Source organism: Prinia subflava, chromosome 2, assembly GCF_021018805.1.
Source record: "Prinia subflava isolate CZ2003 ecotype Zambia chromosome 2, Cam_Psub_1.2, whole genome shotgun sequence".
In the NCBI taxonomy this organism is placed as follows: Eukaryota; Metazoa; Chordata; class Aves; order Passeriformes; family Cisticolidae; genus Prinia; species Prinia subflava.
In genome coordinates, this window is record NC_086248.1 from 73,514,396 (window position 1) to 73,522,379 (window position 7,984).

Below are 7,984 nucleotides of genomic sequence, written 5' to 3' on the forward strand. Positions count from 1 at the left end.
CTAAGGGATTTTACCAGCACAACCTTGATAACAGAAATTCTAGGGTATAGAGAAGGGCTGAAAACCTACCAACAAGCCCCTGAAAAAGCTGAGCAGTGACAGCCTGGCTCCATTGACATCCGCGGGAATTTTGACATTATCATGAGTGAAGATAGGATTTCACAAAAGGTGTTTATGAAGCCTCATACATAGAGACCATAAACTGGGAGCATACCATAACATCCAGCCCTATAAATGTCATGAATCTGCATCCACATTCTTTTTATTATGTTTCAGATGTAGGTCAAAGTCAGAGCTGATCTGAGTACTAAATATATATATATACATATATATAATTTCAGTGACCTGTTTTAGATTTCTAACACTGACAAAAGTTCAACCCATCAGAAAGGGTAGTAAACAGATAGGAAGATAATTGCAACACATTCCCTTGAAATCCAACTGAGAAACTGTAGAATTTCAAGGGAAACATGGAGCTATTTGAACACGGCCACCTACCTAAACCAAAAGAAGTTTCCAGGTCTGAATTGCTTTAATTTTGTGGGTTTTGTTCAGACAGCTAAAGTGGCAATCAATAAGACTATTTAACTCCTCAATCTGGCTCTTGTGATAAAAGGTCGGAGTTGAGAATGGCCAGACCACAGGCTATTCTGAGAGGTGAGCTGGATGAAAGTAGAAATGAGTTGTCTGATGAATCGAGGAAAACATAAATGTAAACAAAAATAATTCAAAATTTTATTCAGAATGGTAGAGAAATAGTACAAGTTTAATTGTACATTGGTGGCAGGGACAAGAAACATTTTTTAAAAAATTTAGTCAAATTTTGCCTCAGGACTTCTGACTTCAGAAGAAAAATGAAGGTGATTGTAGAAAATATGGAAGGAAAGACATGCAATGATCCTTTCAATTATTCCTCTCCTAGCTGAACTATTTTGGTGTGTGCTTCATTTACTTCAGTTTTGCACATAAAGAAGAAAGTAATCTGAGTAGGATAGCAGGGGTGAAATCACTGGAGTGAAAATAAAAATAGAACCTTTTGTAACTTTCATGCTGACTTTTATTTTAGCAGTATGCCAAAAACAGGGACTTCTGAAGACATTCCAAAAGAATGGCCTTTTAATTATCCTACTGTTATATTGCTCAGTCATGAATCTTTTTGACAGTCTAAAAGTGCAAAAAGCTAAGAAAATGTATTTATAATCTTTGTTCTTTTCCTTCTCTCATGCATTTTTTTTCCCATATTGGAGTAATAAATACTGGCATCATAATAGGAAGACACATTGAATGGTTCACTAATGACTTGAAAGAGCTGAAGGCAGAGACTCGATCCAGAAGAAAGGGGTGTCTGTGATGGATGAGACAACAACAGTGACTTGAAAGCAGGAGCAGCACTAAACACACTCAGGGGCTTTGGGCTTTTGTTAGTACACATTCTTTCTTGCCTTGGGGACAGTGATTTCAGTAGGATTCAAACCACTTGTCCAGATCTTTGGAAAGACCTGGCTGTGGCAGGGCCTCCAGCAGAGCTTCTCGACGCCCCACAGCCTCAGCAGAGGGGGTGTCTGTGGCCAGGCACTGCTGCTGTGAGTGCACCAGTGGAAGGTGCTGCTCCTTCAAACCCACCTCACACCCGCTGCAGATCAGCTCTGTGGGACCAGCCTGGAGCAGAGCCCCACGAGTGAAGGACATGGGGGTTCCCCAGCGCTGCTCCTGCTGCCAAAGCTGAGCTGGGCAGGGCCAGGGCTGGCAGCATTGCTCTGGCTGCACGCATTGCTGAGTGTGCTGTGGCATCACAGACAAAAATAAAGCTCAGAATAATATGCACACATGCTTCCCATTTACTTGTGATGAAGGGGACAAAATACCCTCACAATCTTCTGCTAAGATTTTTTCATAACCTTCATGTTCATATTTGATTTCTACAGTTAAATAGATATCATGTTTGATAAGAAGTCTGTAGACTGCAGCTCTAGCTAATAAAATAATTTGAAAATTCTTTTGGAGTTTCCCCTGCATGATGTATATGGGTAATTGAACAACTCACTGTTTAGCTTTAAGCATTGCAATTGCTTTTGACAATATCCTTACCTCAATCTAAGTTGCACCAGAGAGTTCTGGAGTTATTTCAGAGAGAATAAAAAGACTGTAGATGGAAAAACTCTCATCTCTGAAAAAATGTATCATGCTTTTGCTGAGAGATATCACTGTATTTTCTGCCAATCAGCAAAGTATAAAACAAGTATATTCAGGTAATTATTATAAAAATGTAAAAAGCACTTACACCAAATGTGAGGGCTTGTCATCTTACAAGAGGCTCCTGTACATTTAATTATGACCAACAGATAAAATACCAATGTTTCTCATTCAGAGACTTTTTTTTTAACTTTCTGCTGCAACTGGGGCCATGTGTTTAGGCTTAATTATACGTCCACATTTAATGAAAATTTGCATAACTACATACAAAATGCCAAATTACCAAAGAAATCAAACAAATCTGCATTTATATCCATATATATATCTCATTCATTTTATTGTAGATTTCTCAGAAAGACTGTTTGTGATTTCAGTTTTTGCTTTATCAATTGGACTTAGAAAAAAGTCTGAAGACCATATTACTTAACATTTCTTTAGTAGTAATAATTAAATATATCTGTAGCCCCTGTTCTAAGGATGGAGATCCAGCACATTATTCCTCAAATATCTTTAATTCAGTGAACTCCCTTGAACTTCAGAATGTCAAACGACCTTGCAAATATTTAAACGTAAGTAGGATTTTGACAGTAGTTGTTTGTATCCTGTCTTATGTGTCAGTACAGTAGGTGGAGAGTAAAAAAAGACACTCTTTCCCCCAAAATCTGTTCTTTAGAAAAGCTGACCTTGTTTTTCTGTAACATCAGATTTTTTTTTCCTGTTTTGTTTTATGATTAGAAAACATTGTTTTCCTCTCTGCTTTCACAAGAATGGTTGGAATCAGTTCATCTGTGCAGTCTGAGATAGGACCTGCATTTTAGGTATTTATCAGCCCAGGACATACTTTTTCCAGGGTGCTTGCCAGAAACTTACATTCAAATTTATCAGTGAAACAAGTACAAGGCAATTAATAACTTCAGAGATCCTGACCAGCTTCTGTCCTTGCCTTATGTTCTGTCCTTGTCTCACAGATGGGATCTAGGAAAGTTTAAGCATTTTTTGGCAGGAGCTGAAATACCTTTGCTACAATGAAGTTGAGGAGATTTAGGCAATTCGGAGTGTGGGGTTTTTTTCTCCTGTTTTCTTTTTAGAGTACACTGAATGCCTGATGGGACTTGGGTCATGGCCTGTTTCATCTTGCAGTTCAGACTGGCTTTAGCTGGAATTTTCTTCCTATTTGTATTAGGTAGGAGTTTTTGCCTAGGAGCTGGGCATTCAAATTTTTGTAAGCCTTCTAGTCCATCCTTTCTAGGGAGTCTTTTAGGATTCCTAGCCTTTAGTTTCTCCTTTTGCCTTTCTATAAAGGTTATCAAAGTGTGAAGTTCCAGGTAAAAGTTTGTATCCGAGACATTTTCTTCAGCCTTTGTTTAAATGAATTTATGTTCAACCTTCTGTAAACATCTTCATATGGTTTTCCAAGACTTGAGACTTGATATTTTATCTTTTTCAGTACAGATTTTATTGGCAAAATATATGCCTGATAAAATTTAACAGAAGTTTTCTGGTTTTGGTTTAAAAGAGTGTTCAAAGCACTGATAAAATTGACAAGGGACTTTGAAATTTTCTGTAGGTGCTTAATGCCTGGAAGTAAAGACACAATGTCATTCTGAGAATCTTCTTGCAGGAAAAAATGTTAAACCTTGTGCTTGTTCTGTTTCATGCACTTCTTCGGATCATCTTTAATGGGCAATATTCACCACTTTCAAATTTCTCTTTTTAAGGCTCAGAAAAGTACAAAAAGTCTTTAAAAATTACTTTTATCAAATTTTATTAAATTATATATTCCTCATATACAGAGCTGATTTTATATTAATGTTGAGAGGTTGAGAAAGAAAAAAATATAAGGAAGTAGCAGAAATTTCAAAAGTTCTTGTGATATTTTATTTTCAGAAACATGAAAGTCTGGAAAAGAAACCACAGTTTAGCAAGCCCAAATCTCTGGCCTTTTTTGCACAGCTTTCTCTGTGACTCCATTTCAGAAAGTTCTTCCTCTAATAAAGAAAGTTACTCTGCAGATAACAGTACCCTTTAGCCTTTAGGTGTTGTAACACAGTGAGCATAGGGTATTGATAGTGTTATCTCATCTTTGGATTTTGGTGGCTTGAGGGGATATAACAGCAGGATCCCAGCACCCACAAAGAGGTCATCAACAAGATGTAGCCACCAGTGCATGGTGGAAGGATGAGAAATAACAGACATAGGCTGAAAGAAGAGATTCAGACTGTATTTAACAAAAAAAACTTTTATACCATGCCAACTGTCAAGAAGTAGAGAAGCCTGCCCAAAGAGATTGTTCTGTCTCAATCCTTGGATATTTTTGAGAGCTGACTGGCAGCTGTCAAGTTCTGAAACAATCAGGTCTGACTTGTGAGCAAACCATGCTTTGAGAAGGAGTTTGCACTGGAGACCTTCTGAGTTCTTTTCCAACAAAAATCCAGCCTATGATTGTGCAAAGACTGGCTGTGAGAGGAGCTAAGGGTCACCTGGTCCAGTCCATCCTGTGAAAGGGTGGGTACAAGATACATTGCAAATACAAAAATTTGTTTTCTTATGACCCAGAAACACAGTGCATGTGGCAACCAATAGCTACCAGGTAGAATATAAACCTGTTGCAACACAGAATACACTGAAATTAAAACCAGAGAAAATAGTGCCTCTGGCACTATTTTCTATTAAACTTCCCAGTTGTCCAGATGCTTCCCTCTTCTTTCAGCTCCTCTCACCCTGCCACCACCTCTTTCCCTTCAGCTACAGTCCTTTCCATCACCCCCTGACCATAGCAGATTCCTTTCAAGGAAAGAATTCCACTTTTGAATACTGTTACTTTCCTCTTGTTTCAAGTAATTGTAGTATTGTCTTTTCTTCCATCAGTGTTCTCCCTTAGGGGAATTCTTCAAGCCTTAATTCTCATACCACCCTCTTTCAAATAGCTTAAGATTTAATGCAAAAAACCTGTTCATCAGCTTATGTTTCCAGCTACAGTTATTTCTAACCAGGCTGTTTAGGAAGTCTTATGCTTCCCTTCGCAGGTTGTAAAGTTGTGGGTTTGGCCTCCATGAAATATCCTGAGTGTAATTTCTGCTTTGCCTAGAGCTACCCTCAATCAATCCCCCATGCATTTATCATGGAAAACACGAAGCTGTTTCACACCTCTGAACATCTATAGTTCTCTGAAGTTGTACGTCTGAAGATCATCATCCTGAACTATTTAATAACCTTGGGGTTGGAGCTTCCATTTATCAATCCTTTCTTTATTAGACCCTTTTTTCCTGGGTATTTCTCCAGCCTAACTTTGTAGGAGTTGGCAGTGTGGCATATGCCTTCACAGTGTGTAAGAAGGGGGGACTTCTGCCTAATCCTTACACTGTAATAAAAACTAGTCAAAATAGGGATGAAAATGTTATTGGTATGTACTCATTCAGCAAACTAGCAATTCCAGAAGTCTTGCACCATCTATTTCCAGTTTACAAGTTCCTTACTTTAAAATTGCTGTCAAACATCTATGAAGTTTTGTCTGCTTTCTGCTGCTGTAAACTGGACTTCAAACTAGTGTTCAAATACCCCCATGAAATTTTGAATTAGTTTTCGTGGGCTAAGTTTGGCAGTGAACTTGATGAAATGGGAGAAACAGTTCACATCTGGTACCAAATTCATACTTTGAGCCTCAACACAAGCCTAGAGCTTGAGATGGCACAAATGAAATTTCTGTCAAGACAATTTTGTCTCAGCTTCTGAATTCTGACTGCCTTCAGACAATACTGAAGCAATGACTTCCAAAATAATCTCTCATAAACCACCAGTAAGCCTGAGATTTGCTTAATTTCATTCTTCACATACACTAAAAGAGCCGAAGGATTTTCAATATTTTGGAGCTTTTTTTTTTTTCACTTAAGACTGAAATCTTCCTTCATGTCTCATGTTTCATGGCTGTTAGAGCTGTGGTAAGATTGCATTTTTTCAGCAAGGCCCCAGTTGCAGAGGGAGCAAAACCTCTACCTGTGAAGGTGTGCCCGTGTGGGTATAGCCATGCACTGCTGCTCAGCTCGTGTACGTGCAGGCTGCCAGAGAGCCAAGGTGACTACAGGTGCTGCCAGCCCAGTGTGCAGACCTAGCACAGACTTCAGCACTCTCCACATCATCTCTGTCCTTCCAATCTCACTGATCAGCAGAGCTGCTGCAAACACACTCCATCACCTACCTCTGGACAGAACTGCAGCCTTGCCCTTACACTCACACTGGTAAACATTTTTTTTTTAAGTAAGAAAGGGTGTAAACAGCCCTATTTCTTTCTTTCTGATACAAAAGAGACAATGCCACTTCATGGAGTGGTTCTTGGATTCAAAACATCTTTATGATTCCTCATATTTGTGAGTTTAGAGATGTAGATGTGCTAAGGGGAGATACCTGCTAAGTTATATTTTCCAGCAGACAAATAACACTTTCCACCTTCATTTGACCCCAATAAATTCCTATTAATATATTTTTGCTTGCAAACACTCTGCACTAATGAGGAGGCAGAATAGAAACTATTTGGCACCTGTATCATGATCAGCTTGTAGCACATGTAGCACTGTAGCACAGTGTGAAGATACTGCTGAAACTGGAGTGCAGTACAACCCTGAGCATACAGTAGAAATGGAAAAGAAGAAAAATCAATTTTTTGTGTTTCTTGTAGAAGGAATTCCCTAGTATTTGATGTAGTAAAATGGAAGTCTTTTGCATGAAAAAAAACCCACACTCAGATAAACATATAAAAGAGTTCTCACCAAACTTTGCTCTGAATATTGAAGGAAAAAACAGCTGGACAAAAGATGTGAGAAACAGGACAAAGCAAGGGATATGATGCCTATTGAAAAATGATCAAATTGAACCTGAGTCAACAACATTTCCTTGAATCAAAGGTATCCTGGGCTACGTCAACAAGGGTGCTATCAGAGTGTCGAGTATCCTCTGAGTAGTCAGCGCTGGTGAGATCACATCTGCAGTTTTGGGTTTTTCAGTAAAAAAGAGACATGGACGTACTGGAGAAAGTCCATCAAAAGATCACTAAACTGATGAAGTGGCTGCAGCACCTCTGCTGGGATATCTGGGAGTTTAACCTGGAGAAGAGACAGTTCAAAGACATCTCATCAATGAATTAGATATCCTAATGGAGGGTAAAGATGGAGCCAGGTTCTTTCAGTGACAGGAACAGTGACAATGGGCACAAACCAGAGCACAGAAGGCTTCATTTGTACATCAGGAAACACTTTTGTACTACGAGGTTGACACACTGGAACAGGTTACCCAAAGAGGCTGTGGAGTCTCCATCCTTGAAGATATTTAAAAAACACCTGGTCCTGGTCCTGGTCCTGGGCAACCAGCTCTAGATGACCCTGCTTGAGTAGAAAAGTTGGGTCGGATAACCTCCACAGGTCCCTTCCAACTTCAACCATTCTGTGATTCTGAAATTGCTGTCTACAATTAGAGCAAGTTACATTAAATCAATATAGTACTCAAAAAGAGGTTTGGCTAAGTCATAATTTTAGGCTTAGGCACTTCATTGACTTGTGATATTTTTGATTTACCTACTGTATAGATGGTGATCTAAAAAAAAAAAATCCCTCTCAAAGGACAGAAAATCAGCCTTTTGAGGGTTTTTTTTTCAGTGTTCGTATTACTCTGTACCGTGCCATCAAAACCAGGTGCATTTTGCATCTGTTGCTGGAAGCTGACGAACAAAAATAAAAATCCAATAGATTTATCAAAGGAAAAGAGCATTGTTATTTCTCTGAAATCTGCTCAAATCTTTGTT